This window comes from Xenopus laevis, chromosome 8L (assembly GCF_017654675.1).
Source record: "Xenopus laevis strain J_2021 chromosome 8L, Xenopus_laevis_v10.1, whole genome shotgun sequence".
Classification (NCBI taxonomy): Eukaryota; Metazoa; Chordata; class Amphibia; order Anura; family Pipidae; genus Xenopus; species Xenopus laevis.
The window spans coordinates 29,729,699-29,748,012 of record NC_054385.1 but is presented as its reverse complement, the minus strand read 5'-3'; the positions used below and the strand labels follow the sequence as shown (position 1 = coordinate 29,748,012).

At 41.9% G+C, this 18,314-nt stretch overlaps 1 protein-coding gene and 1 long non-coding RNA gene across 3 annotated transcripts in view; one reads left to right on the top strand and one right to left on the bottom strand.

The window, feature by feature from the left end:
• LOC108704525 overlaps positions 1–6,904 on the top strand; it is a 30,829-nt gene extending 23,925 nt beyond the window's left edge. The window contains exons 6-7 of the long non-coding RNA XR_005963280.1: positions 3,131–3,230; positions 6,476–6,904. This is a non-coding gene — a long non-coding RNA (uncharacterized LOC108704525). The remainder of the gene's footprint in view (positions 1–3,130; positions 3,231–6,475) is intronic.
• Positions 1–18,314, bottom strand: part of LOC121396962 — a 338,181-nt gene that overhangs the window by 216,186 nt on the left and 103,681 nt on the right. The window lies entirely within an intron of this gene.

Here is an 18,314-nt window from a genome sequence, read left to right as displayed (position 1 = left end):
ATTAAACTGTATTGGGCAATGTTCTCCTTGGCCCTCATCCTCGGGTCCTCAATACACATAAGAAGGAAGTGTTTTCTGAAAAAGAAAAATACCACTGAGCATTAATAAAATATTTTCCAGCCTTATTGCCCTTGCAATTAGCCCCGGGGCAAAAGCAAATGATTCCCAACATGTCCATTTATGTTTTACTTACATGTTGAAGTTCTTGCTGTATTGGACCCAGTAGTGATCTTCTGCAGGAAAAACACATTTCCATTAAATACTGAGCTAAATGGTGAAAGGAATTCACATATAATAAAACTAACAACATTAGGAACTGATAAAGAATATTGGATTTTACCGTAATAAGAGGCAAGGGCCTCAAAGTCTGTATATTCCTCCCTGAAGTTCTTCAGGACGGAGTACAGCGTCTGTAAGTGAAAGGAAAGAGCATTAGTGACAGAATACTAAAGGGCTCTAAATGCTGCTCATAGTCAGTCTCGCTCTGAGGAGAGTAGAGACAGAAAAGGGTGTGTGGTTTCTATGGGGCAAACATGCCAGGAATAAGGACATTTTATTCTGAAAAGGAAATAAACATAGTGATTGTATTCCCTGGATGTCTGTTCTACCTGCACAGATGCAAATGGTATGGCAGCTCCCACCTATATGTATAAAGGAAACGGCGCAGACAGCCAGACAGCTGCTTATGGAGAGCTTATATACAGTAGAAGAGTGAAAGGGAAACACCAGTTCAGATGAGAGAGGAACTTTTAACACACAGGCATTACCTTGAGAGATGGATTTCTCAATGATTTCTCCATCGTCGAAATCTAAAAGGACAAATGGACATAATCAGGCAAAATGAAGTCACAGTTAAAGGGTTTGTTCACCGTTAAATGATTTTTTTGTATGATGTAGAGGGTGATATACTCAGACAATTTTCATTCGGTTATTGTTTGTGGTTTTTGAGTTATTTAGCTTTTTTTCAACAGCTTTTAAAAACGTTAATGAAGACCAATTGAAAGTTGCTTAGAATTAGCCATCCTATAACATACTAAAAGTTAACTAAAAGGCAGGCCATCCATTTATTGCCTTATCTGTATTCCCCCATTTATATGAAACATTGTTCCACTCAATGATAAAAGCCCATTATTAATGCTGCTGATGGATTTGCTTCTTATAAATCCCATATACAGTAACCGTATGGGCTCATATGCACAAAGCCACGTGGGACTCCACCCCCCCAAGTGAATTTAGGACAGACTCGCTGAAGAAGAAATCGTGTGCTGTATCAGTTGAATTTGCAAGATTACCTCTTAAAGAAGATTCTCCTAAGGGGAAAAATAATAGGGGGCGGCACAAGGCCGGGCCACCCCGAGGGGGGCCTTCCCTAAGGAACCCCTGGCTCTCTCTTAAACTGTTCAGATGAAGATGTTATTAACTGAACAATGGAGAAGCCAAAAAAACCCAGATGTTATTAGGCAGGTGTCAAGCACAGAAGTCGCTGTCCAAAAATGCAGGAAAAGCACTGTAGCAATCTGTATAGAAAATAGAATAAAAAGGCAAGTTAATGAATTTAGTACTTAATATTTCCTATATAATACAGAGGAAGGCAGAGATCTATTTTCCCCTAAACTTGAGCTTTGTGTCACTTCTAGCAGGTACTGGGCCTCAGTCTCTAGAATGCTGGAAGTTTCCTCACACAGTCAATTTGCTGAAAGCCCTGAATAACTGCCAAATTCTGGTCTGTGTCTCCCAACCAGCACTAACATTAAAGGCATCTCCCAAGCACATTTTATGGGAAAAGTCTCCAAATTCACTAAAATCAGGGAGAGGAGCATCATCTGCTAGTCTGGGGGCATCACCCAACCTTTTCCCGTCTTTCTTTTACTATAGTAAAGGTTATTTGTCAGAAAATCTCTCAGATGGAATATACACTTAACACAGATCCAACCAACGGACTAAACCAACTGTCAAATCCCTAGGGTGAAGTCTCCTCTCTTCTATGGGACCTTGCTGTATGTCCTCCACTTATTTGCTATCACACCCGAACTGTCCCCATGGCACGTGCATCTGCTGTTCTCCCCTCGTTCCAGACTTGGATAAAGGGAACATGTATTTAGCTACAATGTTGGTACATAAGAGCAGGGCACATCATACACCCAAATCTCTAAGGAGCCTGTCAATACTGGGAACACAAATGAATCAGCTTATGGTGTGGCACAGGGGTCCCCAAATGTTACCTTCAGTAGATAATGTGAATATCTGCCGACAGTCCTGCATTAATTGCCAAATCCTGGGTATCTGTCTCCCAACCAACACTAAGAGTAAAGGCATCTCCCAAACACATGTTAGGGGAAAATCTCTAAATTCACTAAAATCAGTGAGAGGCACAAGACCCGCTAGCCTTTGGGCAGACATTGCGCCAATTCCCCCTCTTTTTGCACTAAAATAAGGGTTACTTGGAAAAAAAATGCCCAGAGGGAAAGTTTGCTTACCTCTCACCACAGTGCCAACCAACGGACTAAACCAACTGTCAAATCCCTACGTGGAAAGTCACCTCTGTTCCCTGCTCTTAATGGGGAAGTGTCCCTTGTTGATGAGTGAGGTTTATATGGCATTTATTTCTAATTAGATGTGCACTACATACACAGCCTATTAAGTACACAGAACATTGCTTTGTATGTGTGGTCTATTGAATCACTGCAGTTACTGCGCTGCCATATTTGTTGGACCCATTCATTCATCAGCCATGGTATCAATCAGTGCTGCTGCTGTTGCTTAGTCTGGTACATCTGGGGGTTCCTTTGATTGTAGGGGATTCCTTCTTTAGGTAGAGATGGTGGTTGCCATTGTTCTTGTTATTTATTGCTTATTGAGCATTTTGTGATTATTTGGAATATGTCCAGCCAATCTTGCTCAGGGATTGAGGATTAAGTCCATTTCCCAAGACGTAGTATAGTCGGGTAAGTTGGGGAGTTTGTGTTCCAACAGGACCCTGTACGTTAGAAAGAGTCTGTGACGTGTATTTATAGCGCTATATGTTTCAAAGCTGGTTAGTGGTCTACACACAGTATTTCCTATTGATATTACGTTTCAGCTGTCGGTACCTCCACTTGTTCCCAACTCACTGCTTTTCTTTGTTTTTTAGGAACATGGGGATATGGTCTTTTTTTCTGTGCCTAGAAGGTGCATCGATTGAAGATTCTGGAGCCCAATAGCAGTTTCATATCCCTTATCTTCAATCCCAGGTCAGTAGTCAGTATTGTTTCTTATTGGGGTCAGTGGTGATGGATATGGAGCCAGTGAACAGTTTTTGTTTAGCTGGTGCCATATAATTAAGATATTGCTAATCAGTGGGTGTTCTAGGATGGGGGGTTGGGGTTTTTGGATGTTCAATTTATACAGGCATATGGTACAGACAGATTTGTATTACATTAGCAGAAATTCCTTGGGTTAGCGAGCAAACTCTTTGTATCTGCCGTCAGCAAATTCCCCAAGAGTCTTTAAAATTTTACATAAACAAGACTCCTTTTTTGGGTTCAGGTCAGGTTTATTGAGTACAAAAGGTGAAATGTAACAGCAAACATTTGGTAATGGATACCGTTTCCAATAGACATAAGTAACAGTTCAAACCACTGGTCTCAAACATTGTCATTTATACAGAAATCTCTGCTTCATGGAGATAGTTACAACATGACAGTAGGTTGTTGGGGAATAACAATACAATTTCAATTCCACCTTTGCTCTAGTCTTGCTATACCTTGGTTCCCCCATTGAGTGAGATATTGAGGTTGTGTCTGGTACTTTCAGAATGGGGTACTTATCGGTCCCTTGCCCCTTTCTACCAAATTTTTTTCATATTATACTGCTCAATCATTTGTTTCACCTGTTGCACCACTGGTGGGGCCTCAGTGCCTCTCTAATTTAGGGTTATGATCTTCCTCTCCTAAAATAGGACTTTGGTTAGGAATGCAGCAATGGCAGGGTGGTTGCCTTTTGAAAGCCCTATAGACAGGATGTAGCTATTCATTTAGGGTAGAGACTATTTCTGCCCAGTATCTTTGGAGTGCTGGGTATTCCAAAGGCTGTGAAACAGCTATATGCTGTTAGCAGCAAAGGCATAGTGCTGAGATCTCCGGGCTTATTCTGTGCAACTTTTCTTGGGTATGATTAGCCCTATACACAAGATAAAGCTGTAAGATTTTATGTCTACAGTTCACTGAAACTTGCATAGGAGTGCGGATGATCTCTTGCCATTGTGTATATGTCAGGTTGCCCACCTCCGCTTCCCAGGCTACCCGGCACTTGAACTCAGACTTATTGTTTATATACTCCCGGATACTCCTATACACCAGTGACCATTTGCACTTGGAGTGGCCTTTCTTTACCAGGGCAACCACTGGGTTATGCTCCAATATCTCTGTGGTTCCTTCAAACTAAAGTCGAACTAAAGAAGTAGCTATAAATATTGTACATTATGTTTTGTGCTTCTGTACCAGCCCAAGGCAACCACAGCCCTTTAGCAGTAAAGATCTGTGTCTCCAAATATGCCCCAGTAGCTCCCCATCTTCTTTTCTGCTGATTTACTGCACATGCTCTTTGCTGCCGTCACTTACTGAGCTTAGGGACCCACTCACAATATACAGAATATAAATGTCACAATATAGGTTTGGCTATATAACATAGTAACATAGTAAGTAAGTTTGAAAAATGACACATCCATCAAGTTCAATCTTTTAGTTTTTTTTTATAATCTGCCTAACTGCTAGTTGATTCAGAAAAAGGCAAAAAAACAAAACAATCTGAATCCTCTCCAATTTGCCTCAGAGGGGGAAAAAAAATCCAAAATGGCAATGGGACTAGTCCCTGGATCAACTTGTACTATGAGCTATCTCCCATAACCCTGTATTCCCTCATTTGCTAAAAAGCAATCCAACCCCTTCTTAAAGCGAGGATACATTTAGCCAAAGCTGGAACATGGTCTATTACCCCCAGGGGATGTACCTAGTGCCGTAGAGCATACCCAGGGTTTGGCTGTTGTCAAATGCCATGTCTTGTCTTGAGAGGATCATATGTGGGAGAAGGAGGAGTATTGCCTAAGTTCTGGATGAGTTTTCCTCCATGATTCCCCCTGAGGCCATTAGTGGGCCCAATGTGGTGATAGTTTCTGTGAGTTCATTTGGGCTCCTACGAAGCCTGTCCAGGAACATGTCAAGTATTGTGTTAAAATCCCCCATAGCTATTACTACTGAGTGTGGAAATTTCAATTTGAAGGAGAGGAGGTGTGTTGTGCACTTCTCATGGAATGGGGGAGGTATGTAGATGTCACTATGACTACTTCTAGGAATTGTATATACCCGTGTATGAACTAATAGTGACCCTTAGTGTCTCACTGCAGGTTTCCAAGTCGCAATGGTGTCAATCAGGCTATTAGGGTGGTGACTCCAGATGAGTTGTTGGAATAAGTGGAGTTGTATCCCAGCTCACCCATGGTCTTTTTAGCGCCAACAGCCTATACTGCCTTGAAAATGTGGCTCCCGAAGAACCACTATGTTGGCACCGGCTTTTTTTTTTTTTACCAGGTCTTGCACCAATCTACGTTTAAAGGGCACCTGTTGGGTGGCTGAATGACCCAATTAAACACAAGTCTCTTTGCAGGGAGACAGTCAGTAAATAGTTAAAGGGGGTGTTCATCTTTAAATGAATGTTGAGTATGATGTAGAGAGGGATAGTCTGAGACAATTTGCACTTGGTTTTCATTATTTATGGTTTTTTAGTTATTTAGCTTTTTATTCAGCATCTCTCCCGATTTCTGTCATCTGGTTGCTATGGTCCAAATTACCCTAGCAGCCATGCATTTGAGAGAATAGAATATGAATAGGAGAGGGCCTGAATAGACAGAAGAGTTATAAAAAGTATCAATAACTATACATTTGTAGCCTTACAGGGCATTTGTTTTCAAGATTAGTCAGTGACCCCCTTTTGAAAGCTAGAAAGAGTCCGAAGAAGCAGGCAAATATTAAAAAAAAAACGATAGAAAATAAATTATGAAGACCAACTGAAAAGTTTTTCAGAATTGGCCATGCTGTGATATACTAACAGATAACTTAAAGGTGTAGCACCCCTTAAAAGGAACAGTAACATCAAAAATGTTTACAAAAAATGGGGAGCCCGCCGACATCACCTTCCTACTGCTGCTGGAAGAGGGAGGATGAAGAAGAGCTGGAGAAGGAGATCGGGGTAGAGGACACGCTGTCAGTGAATAGCCAGGAGGAGAAATCGAGTGCTGCAGGATGGATGGTCGCCCGGTCACCTTTTCTGTAGAGGACAGGAAGTGGAGTTACTGTAAATTATTTCTTAATAAAGGCTTGAAATTTTTGATGTTACTGTTTCTTTAAACACAAGTCTTGTTCCAGAGAGCCAGTAAAAAAGACCAATAACTTTGCAGGAGAAAGCCATCTAACAGCAAATTTACACTTCCAAACTTTTCTAGGGAAAAGGAAGAGGTGAAGCGAGTGCAGACGGAAGCCGGTCAGTCCCAGGAAGTCGGTGAAACATCAAAGCCAGAGGAGAAGAATCAAGTCTAGGAAGCAGCCAAGTCGTAGTTTTAAGTTGTTTCCAACGAAGCGAGAACTTTGCCAAAGGAGGGAGCAGAACATGAGGGAGCGGAACATGGCGAGTATCTTCTGAGTCGCCAACGATACCGCGCTTGCTAATTCGCCTGCGCACCCCAGATACAGCTGCAGAGGCATGTGTATGAACTAACTTCATTTTGGGGTGTCTAAACGCCAGATACTTTATTAATCCTATGTACAATGGGCATCAAACTGTTCAGTGGACCCCTGGAATTCATATTATATATCATCTGTTATACAGATAACTAGAATCTCTGCTGCCATAAAGCAGGCCAGGACTCTCTGTACAGGCTATGAGCAAACGTAGGGGCTGTTCCAGCTGAATTGTGCTTAGTACAGGGGAATACCTATGCTATGTGCTGGCTGTACAAATATATATTTACTTATTTTGGATTCGCCAGAATCTGTTCTTTTTAATAATGTGTCGTTTTCTAGGGTAAACCTACTGTTAGTGGCATGTATATCAGAAGTATGCAGTTTTGTGGAGCAGCGCTTTGGAAATTTGACTTGGCTTGGAGTGTTTGATCTATACAAGTGAGAAATCTCCATAAAACTATATATATTTCGTATTGGCGCATTCAGGAGACCTAGAACTTTCCAAATCTGCTGTGTTCTCTCATATAAAATAAATCATGTTTCTGTGTTTGTATTATGGGAAATATTTTATTTTCATTTTTAGACACTTAGAAGCCTATATCTTTTTACAGAAGTGGAATTACATCACAATTCTAGTTAATTCTAGCATATTTTGAAAGCTTTGGTTTTCCTGAAATAAACAATATATTGTTTTCCTGTGTAAACTAAAAGACCCTCCCAGGAAAGGCTCCTAAGGATTAGTCCACACCAGGCGATTCGGGGAGATTTGGCGCCCTGGTGACTAATCGCATCTTCTTTGAGGTGACTAATCTCCCCGAACCACTTCCTCTTCTCCTGCGCCGGCTGTAATGAGAGTCGCCTGCATTATGACACATGCGGCGTGCAACTTCGGAAAACGAAGCGCCGCATGTGTCATAATGCAGGCGACTTTCATTACAGCCAGCACAGGAGAAGAGGAAGCGGTTTGGCGAGATTAGTCGCCTCAAAGAAGAGGCGATTAGTCGCCAGGTGCTAAATCTCCCCGTATCGCCTGGTGTGGACTAAGCCTAAACTGAAAGACAGCAAAATGGTCTGGCAATAAAAGTACCAAATCAGCTGACAGTGAAAGAGTTAAAGGGGAACTCCATCCCAAAACTGTTTTCTCTGATAAAAATATAACTATAAGCAGCTTCCCAATATCCATTCAGTCCTCATTTTTTTCTGTTCTCTGAACTGCTGGTTCTGACTCCTGAAACATTGTAACTAAGCAACTTCCCAACATTTATTCATTCCTTAATCTCACTGGGTTTATAGACATGTGTCACTGCGACTGGCTGTCTGCCCCTTTTTGTTCTCTGAACTGCTGGTTCTGACTCCTGAAACCTTTGTAACTCTAAGCAGCTTCCCAATATCCATTTATTCCTCATTCTTTTCTGTTCTCTGAACTGCTGTTTCTGACTCCTGAAACAATGTAACTTTTAGCAGCTTCCCAATATCCATTCATTCCTCATTTTCACTGGGTTTATACTTTTTTCTTGTTGTAATCTTTTTTTATTGATTTTACAACCAAACAGCAAATAAAGGAAAACATATCATACAGAAACAATAAAATAAAGGTTGGAGTAGATGCATTACATAGTGACTTTAATCTATATCATGTTGTGTTCAGCTTTATGCCTACAGGCCGGTACACAAGGACAATTTACACATTCCAGCTTCTCAGGGAGAGTCGACTTCAGGCTTTAGAGCTTCTGCCCACCCTTGTCACACCAGATCAAACTTATTTGGTGCATTCCTTTGTATGAACACTAATCGAGCCAATGTGATGTGTTCCTGCAAAAGTGTTTTCCACTTTTGTACAAAAACAGACAAACCTTTGGGGTCACTGGGATTCGTATCTCTGTGATTTGGGTAAGTATTTCACTTACCTCTGCCCAGAATGAGGCAACCACAGAGCAACTCCATGCCAAATGGACAAAATCCGCACCATGCAATTGGCATTTGGGCTAATGTTTGCCCTGTACATGCGAGCCGGAGTGATGTATGCCTGGTGTAAAATAAGGATTTGAGAGAAACTACTTCTTACATTAAAGGACACCAAACTCGGGGCCTCCAAAGCCTCCTCCCATTCCTCATCCTCAATAAATATCAGGTATGCTAAGTTCCCATCCACCTCTAAAGTTTCCCACCGTTCCTTTTTTATTTTTCATTAAAGTGGAGTAAAGCCACGATAACGGGTGGTTTCTACAGAAACTGATTAGATATTCTTGCATATTTTATATTGAGGATTTGGATATTACGACCGGTGATAAAGGCCACTGAGCCCTAGCAGCCTGTTTGAGTTGATGATATTGTAGCCAAGCTTTTGGCCGTCACATCAAAGTCGTTTTCAATCTGTTAAGGAATTTTAAACACACCTTCTACATACAGATCATCAATTACCTGTATTCCCTGCGGCTGCCAGAAGTTCTGCAGATCCGCATTCTTAAATTGAGGGGTCCCCTCATTCTCCCATAATGAAGTGTTTGGGGAGATCCCCTTATACTGGATAATTTTCAATGCTATCTCCCACACCCGAAAAAGAGTTCTTATCAGAGGAAGTGGGCATGCAAAATTCTTAAAATTTTCTAAAAATATCAGTGGTGGTACTGCTTTGTTACCCCAACACAAAATATTGCGTAGGAGGAATCTGCTTCATCCTGCGGCAGTCCATGGCAGGAGATGCTGCAATTGCGATGCTAGATAATAGTATCTCCAGTCTGGAAGGGCCAGCCCCCCCCTGTGAACTTGGGAGTTGTAGAACTGGATATGCAAGTCTACTACGCTTTCCTGCCCATACAGATGTCTTAGTGTCTGAGTCTAGCCAATGTAAATTGGGGAATTTGCAAATATGTACAGTAGTTGTGGCAGGAAAATCTTTTTACATATAGCCACTTTGCCCGGTGGTGTTAGTGGGAGTGAGCTCCACGCCTTCATTTGGCTGGCTAGTTTAGTAAGTATGCGGTTTAAGTTTTCTTGTAAATATTGCTGATGGTTTTTGGTGAAGGAGATTCCTATGTATTGAAGGTGAGTAACCCACTGCAGAGGATGGCCAGATAGTTGATATTGAGGTGCTTCATTATCAGGAGGAAATATGTAGGATTTTCCCCAGTTTATATGCAAACCAGAGAATTTTCCAAATAGATTACCTGTGCGGAGGAGTTTATCTAGTGAGGCTGCTGGATCCACCAGAAAGATCAGCAGATCGTAAGCATATAGTGCTATCTTTTCCTCCACATCAACATATTTACAACCCACTATGCTGTCATCGGCCCTGACTATAATGGCTAGGACCTCAATAGCCAGGGTTCAGAAATCAAATTATTTGTACAAACTTTTGCCAATGGGCGGGAGTATAACAATTGCATCCAGCTTATAAACTTGTCACCAAAACCGAATCCCGCCAATGTTTCCCACACATATCCCCATTCAACTGTATCAATCTTGCCATAGTTTGTGTGGGGTATCTGTAAATTCACAAAAAGTCTTCTGATATCAGTGGTAGTTGCCTGTCCCGGCATACACCCTTTTTTGGTCTCTATAAATCAGCTTAAGGATGACTGAATTTAACCGTGCCGCTAGTACTTTTGCTAGTATCACAGTTTAGCAAAGAAATAGGCCGGTAGGAGTCACAGAGTGTGGGATCCTTCGCTTTTTTGGGAATTAGTGCAATGAGTGCCTCTGTCATGGAAGAGGAAAGGATCTCGGTGAATAATGCCTGTTCATAGCATTTTTTTAACCGGTTCACAATATGTCTTTATGCTGCTTATAGAATTCCATAGGGATCCATCTGTGTCCGGGGCCTTACCGTTGGGAAATGAACTAATTGCGTCCTCTATCTCATGCACAGTTATTTCTCCATCTAGCGAGTCTCTATCTTCCATACTAAGTGTGGGGAAATGTACCTGTGCTTGTAGCTCTTCCTTTGTATATGTGACTCTAGTCCTGTAGGCCTGGGAGAAGTAGCTTTTAAATGTTGTGTTAATCCCTGGCATATCTGATTTCATATCGCCGTCTGTGGTACAGATATTTAATATTGCAGTAGATGGTGCTATTTCCCTACACATAAGTGCTAAAAGATGTCCGGTTCTGACCCCAAACTGTGTTATTTTATGTTTGGAGTATAAGATACTTTTGTGTGCCTGTTGTACTGTGCGATTTGAGGAGCCAGTTTGCTTTATTTTCTGGGGTAGGCTGTATTGTATACTGAGCCTCTGCTTCCATTAAACTTCTTTCTAACTGTATCCCTTGCTCCTCTTTTTTCTTTTTCCAGCTGCTCACGCTAGTGCCTATTACCACGTATAGTTGTGGAAATTGTGAGGGATATTGGCGAGTGGTCTGATATGCCACGGGGCAGAATGTGAACATTTTGTATAGTTGTCAAATGGTCCCATGGGTTGCTGAATAACATGTATATTGTTTTAGGGTAGGATGTCTAGCCCTCCAGGTATCCACCAATCCCAGTGCTGTCAAACATTGTTGGAACCTATGGGATAGTCTAATAACCAGTTGAGTATTAAGGGTGAACTTGTCCAGGTTTACATCCTGAATGGAGTTGAAGTCTCCCATACAAACTATTGGCATTTGGGGGAACAATGATATGTATGGTCTGCCTACCCTGGGAGGGCTCTTACCCATTGCAAGTTTGTGAGCTTCTGTGTAAGAATTTATAGAAGCTGGTCCAGTTGGTTAGCATTCAGTAAGTAAAGATGGCCACACATATAACCCTTGAGTTGGATAATAGCTGGAGTGCATTGACCAGGCCTGCTTTTATAATGGCATATAAGGAACCTTTTATTTAATAACATCAGTTATTTGTAAAAATAATCTTGTTGCTGAAATGAGATAGATATATATATATATAGATAGATATATAGATATATTTTAGAAGAATCCCAGCCTGCCACATGAATATATGATGAGGTGGCAGATGATGACACGGATACGTTTTTAAGATTTTTATATACATTTTGAGGCGCAAAGCATTATCTTTAAAGGGGAGCTTTGTTACAATAAAACATGCACAAGGCTATAGTGGATATGTTTTACTTTTTTATTTCCATTTTTTGATATAGCAAAATAAAAATTGCATCATTACCACTGTCAAAAACATTATGTACAATATACAGGTTTTTATTGATTATTTCTTTATTGAAGAAAAAGTGAAGCAATGTGCAGTAAGGTGCCTGGACAGTGAGATGAGGAAGTCTGTGTGAGCTCTGGCTCAGGTAGGTGCAGGATATGAACCAAAGCCTCCACTGCTGCTTCCTTACATTTAAAGCTTTTTCCAATACTGTTTTTTCCAAGTCAGCTTGGGGGACACAGGGACAATGGGGTATAGCTGGTACTGTTATGTTTTGGTAGCCGAGGATGAGTAGAGTGTAACGGTGCTTTATTAACAGGTTCATGCAGCCATTACACTTCTATACTTTAAAACAGTCTAGAAAGTACTATGTACATGTACACAGTATAACTCTTGTGCACAGTGACACCTACAGGCCCTTTGTATAAACACCACAGGTCCCTTTAGGAGGGCAGGACACAATATTAAAAAACTAGCTCCTCCTCCACTGGCTATACCCTCAGCAGGCGGAGCTTAGCTCAGTTTGTGTTGTGTCCTCAGGAGAATATTTTTATTTTCATTGTTATTTTATTATTTATATTTAATTGACACCAGGAGATGCCCAGGACCTCTACACTGAGCAGAGGATTCCCATAGGCACCCCCCAGCGTGGGACCTGTCTCTGGGGTCTGAGGTGACACCGGGCACAGACCATACAGCCTGAATACATTTTCCATTCCCTGCAGGTGGAGAGAAGCTGGCCGTAAGACAGAGGAGGGCGGCCCAGAATACAGTGAGTACATGCTCCTGCCTTCTCCGTAACATACCCTTCTCCCAGGAGGGCTTTTTAAAATTTGGCACCATTCACCCTCAGGCCTGCTCCCAGCACTTGGGGCACTTACATTACCGTCTCCCCGCAACTGTCACTCCGGGAAGGGTGGGGGGCAGGAGCAGAGCAGCCAGAGTATCCGGGCGGAGGAGGACGCCGCCGATGCGTCACTTCAAGCATCCCTAGTTTTGGCGCCATTGTCCTCTGCTATCGCACGAACTCAGGCGCACCTTTCCAGCTGCGGCCGCCATCTTGGATGCCACTATCGGAGCATCCTAGGTGCAGGCTGACACGGCTTTAGCACAGATTGGGGGACAGTTTTTACAAGGCGCCAAGTGACTACACAGTCTTGCAGCTTTGACTAGTGCTGCTTCGGGACAAAACTGCTCCTTTTTTCCTTGCTCATAACTACGGTAGGTTAGCGCTCAGCCACGGCAGACCTCCAATAGAGACCTGCTGATACCCACAGGTCTGCCCAGGTGACACAGTAACCTACAGTCACGATGTCTAAGGGCACTGCGACAGCCTTTTTTCCAGGACAGCACCTGCTGCTCCAATTAAATTTCTAGCTTGTGTCAAATGGCTCAAAACGAGGGGACACAAATACCCCCTATGTGGTAAATGCAAACCACCTGAGCTGACTCCTGACTCCCCAGGACCTGCTTCTCCCCAAGTGGACCAGACTATTCCAGGGGAACCATCTTCTCCCAACAGGGATTCACCACCACACAGACAGCATTCCACCCCAGAGTGGGCATCTCAACTGGCCACGGGGATCCCAAAATTAGCTCCTTCACTGGACAAACTCTTCTCCTGCCTTCAAGCAGCATCCAAGACCCTAAAGTCTGGCAGCAGCTGCCGCTTCCCCCCCGGGAAGGATTAACCTGTTTAAAATGGTATTTTTACCGAAATTTATGTATGTCTTGCATAATTTAACCTATAACACCACAGAGTCAGTGGTTTAAACAAATAGATGCCATACTGCGCAAGTTTATAAGGGCGGGGGAGCATCCACGTATGAGCTTCAAAACACTACAGGCTCCGGTGACGGGTGGGGGGGCAAGCACTTCTTAACCCTAAGCTCTATTTCTCAGCCAGTTAATTAACATACGCACACTGGTGGTCGGTACCCCAAGCAGACAACCCCTCTACCACCCTAGAGGCTACGATTATGGGGTCTTTTGAAGCTTTGGCTAAACTGATATACAGATGTCCTACCGAATATTATAAGATTAATACCCCAATGACTACAGTGACCCAGGTATTTCAAAAAGCACTTAAACATGTTCACAAGGAGAGGCTGGTGTGTTTCTGTTGGACGCATTTGTGGGGTAACAAATCTCTTCCGCACTTTGGTGCAATACTTAGGCCAGTCGAGGAATTAAAACTCTATATGATATTGTGGAGAATGGGGACATTAAGGGATTTCAAAGCCTTAAGGAAGGTTACAATCTACCTAACTCCATGCTTTTTCGTTATTTTCAACAGAGGTACGCTTTTAGGACTCAATTCCCCACTAGACCTATTGAACTTGTGGATTCCACATTGGAGAAATATCTGCGCAGGGAAGACCATAGGAAACCAATGTCTTGGTTCTATACCATACTATGTCAGGCTAGTCCGGATCCTTTAGATAAAGTGAAAGGGAAGTGGGTCAGAGATATCCCAGAACTGGAGGAGGAAATGTGGGAAGATGCACTTAAACAGGTTCCCAACATTACAATGTTAATTAGAGACGGATACATACAAGCAAAATTTTTGAATAGAGTGTATCTTACTCCATATAGGCTGGCAAAAATATATCCAATGACCCCAGACCAATGTGTGAAATGTAATCAGGAGGTTGGCTCATATATGCATGTTTTCTGGACCTGCCCACTTATCCAGGGATTCTGGGGGGAAGTCCTGCAACATAACTCCATTACCCTTAAGCTGGCCATAGACGCAAAGATTGGACCGTGTGGGAAAATTTTGCGTCTGGAGGAGATCGGTCATTTGGTTGGGACAGGTTGATTTTGTCCCGCTGGAGCCCATTTCGCTCTCATCGCAGTCCGATCGTTCGGCCATAGGGCCGAACGTTCAGATTACCCCCAATATAGCCATGCCCGTTAGTGGCATATCGGGGAAAGATCGGCTCGTTTGGCGATGTCGCCAAACGAGCGGATCTTTGCGTCTATGGCCACCTTAAGTGTTCCGTGCATTAAAACTCCAGTAGTGTGTCTCTTGGGAGTGGCGAATGATCTAGGATTACAGGCTGGTGTCAAACTCTGTTATCTCCAACTGTTGTATTATGCAAAAAAGGCCATTCTGCTACAGTGGAAATCCACGGCTGTACCAACCCTTGCCTTTTGGCGATCTCTGGTTAATGATACCCTTCCAAACCAAAAACTGACCTATATTGCCCGGGGCTGCCCAAAAAGAATTTGAGAAAGTATGGGCCATGTGGCTGGAAATGGAAGATACCAGACTGGACACTAATGATCTGGTATCTTCCATATATATACACACACACACACACACACACACACACACACACACACACACACACACACACACACACACACACACACACACACACACACACACACACACACACACACACACACACACACACACACACACACACACACACACACACACACACACACACACACACACACACACACACACACACACACACACACACACACACACACACACACACACACACACACACACACACACACACACACACACACACACACACACACACACACACACACACACACCCCCCCCCCCCCCCCCCTCCACTGGCGAAAAACACAATTGTATGTATGTCTTCTTGGCTCTTTCTTTTCACCTGTTAAAAGTAAAATGAAAAATAAAAACTTTTAAAAAGCAGAGCTCACTGCAATGTTACAATGGTAATTTGGCCACTGGTGTGGGGGGGGCAGTCTTTTACTAACGTCTGCAGTTATTTCCCTTTGGGGAAGGAAGCGTGGTAGTTCTGTCTAATTAAAAAGAGGGGCAGTAATCAGAAATGAAAATTTGAATTGAAATACACTCCTGAGTCACCATTTATACATATTTCTTCCTCTTTATCGTCCACATATATTACTGCACATGGTTCATTCTGATCAATGTCTGGTTCAAACTCTGGCTTACTCCCACCTGCAATAATCATTTACAAAGATTTAAGCACGTACCACCTTTTTGAAGCATCCATTGAACATTGATGTTTGATTTACAGGGAAGCAAAGTGAATACTGAACTTAGATGGGGGAACTGATTTTTTTAGCTTCAAAGTTCTAGGATGGTTTAAGGACACTGCAGTATGTAATCTATCCTTAAAGGAAGAATCTTAATGGGATGGTTCACCTTTTAGTTAATTTTTATAGTGTTATAGAATGGCCATTTCTAAGCTTATCACGTCATTTTTTTTTTTATAGTTTTTTTTAATGATTTGCCGCTTTCTGATTGTTTCCAACTTTCAAATAGGGGTCACTGACCCCATCTAAAAACTAAAATGCTCTGTAAAGCTACACATTTATTGTTATTGCTACTTTTGATTATTCATCTTTCTTTTCAGGTCCTCTCCTATTCAAATCAATGCATGGTTGCTAGGGTAATTTGGACCCTAGCAACCAGACTGCTGAAACTGCAAGTTGGAGAGCTGCTGAATAAAAAGCTAAATAACTTCAAAAACCACAAGTAATAAAAATAATAATCGATTGCAGATTGTCTTAGAATATCACTCCCTATACAATAATCAAAGTTAACTCAAAGGTGAACGCCCCCTTTGAGATGGCACAAGTACAAATGAAATATGTGTATGTAATAAATATATGTAGAATATACAAATGAGATGGATGTAGGTAGATTATGTAGATGTCTTGCATCCATCTATTTCAGATGAAGATGTCTAAATGATCTGCCTGCACATAAAGGGGATCATTTGCATGGTGCAACAATGAAAAATTAGTTTTTGTACTTTGCATTTAGCCCTATGGTCTGCACCCAAAGAATGGAGTTCAAAGAGCTGTTCCTTATTATAAATACACTGCACTCTAAGAGGGAGAGTGGTGAACAGCTTATGCACCATGCATGCAGGCTAGGATGCACCAGGGTCTGCAAGGAACAGAAAAGACATAATTAATACCTACCTATAGCAAGTGTTAAGCACAGAGTTGCTTTGCAGATGGCAGGCAGTGCTACACTCCGCTATTTGCAATAGATTTTAAATCTGGTTCTAAGTGCTGAGTGCAGCAACTGTCCTGGAAGCAAGTGCCCTGTGCAGGAAAATTAAGGGGCACAATTTGGGCATAAAGAGTTTAAATTCATGAAAAAAAATGAACTTGTCAGATTAGTGTGGAAAAGTGTAGAAGCTATTGTAATACACAACTGGTGTGCATTCTGGGGCTACATAGCCCTGATACTTAACTTAAAAGAATTAGATCTGAATGCGCAGCTCTAACTAGGGCAGAGCAAATTTCTATATATGTGAAGGGAAGGCTGTGTAATCCTTTTCAGTAGATGATTTTGTTACTGCTAGAGATGGTCCATGGACGGAATATTAATACTGAAACAGGAATCTGACCAATAACTCTACCTTTCCACTTGAAGAGTGATCATGCAAAATATTACATATTCATAAATCATCCTGTGCCAATATTCAGCCTGTGTCTATTCAGCTTTCTTCTCCCATCCCTCATCTGTTGAGCACTGTACCAGGCCTTTTACTGACAGAGAAAGAACCCATCCCTGTCTCCCAGCATTCTCTGAAAGTAGCATTAAGTATGAATCTAATAACGTTTAAAGACCACAGCGGAGGGCCTTAAGTTGCACGCCTCCCTGTACTTTTGACATGGACAGAGTTTATCAGTTTACAAACGTGAGAATAGTTATTGTAAAATAAGACCAAAAAGGGGTACAGTTTAAGGTAGGGCTGATCTGTGCATTAATACTAACCAGGACCGACAATTCCACCGATTTCCTGTACTTCAGTGTTGAGTCTCCTTATTGCATAGGGCTTTTCTTTTTGATCCTTATCTAATGCAACCTCAGCGGCAATTTTACCTGTAACAATAATGTCAGTACAATCAGAGTGTCTTCGGGGCAATGGAATAATAGGTGTTTGTATTGCTTCACAATAAAATTAATGGTTATCACTAATGAATCATGGATTTGCTGAATTAATGATCAGAGAAAAAGCTGAACAATGAACCAAATCCAAACACTAATGTGCACATTAAAATTTAAGCAAAACAAATTGCATCATGGGGAGGAAAACGTCTTGTGCTTTAAAGTCATGCCTTAAGGGTTTAGATTTGGTTCCACTAGGCCTTCTTCTGAATTCAAATACAGCAAAATCAGAAGGTTTTTAAAGGGGTTCACCTTTTTCGGTAACTTTTAGTATGTTATAGGATGGCTAAGTCTAAGCAACTTTTCAACTGGTCGTCATTTTTTCTTTTTAAAGTTTTTGAATTATTTGCATTTTTCTTCCTGCTTGAGAATCACTGACCCCATCTAGAAAATCAATGCTCTTTATGGCTGCACATGTATTGTTATTGCTACTTTTTATTACTCGTCTTTCTATTCAGGTCTCTTCTATTCATATTTCAGTCTCTTATTCCAATCAGTGCATGGTTGCTAGGGTAATTTGGCCCCTAGTAACCAGATTGCTGAAGTGGCAAACTTGCAAGCTGCTACATAA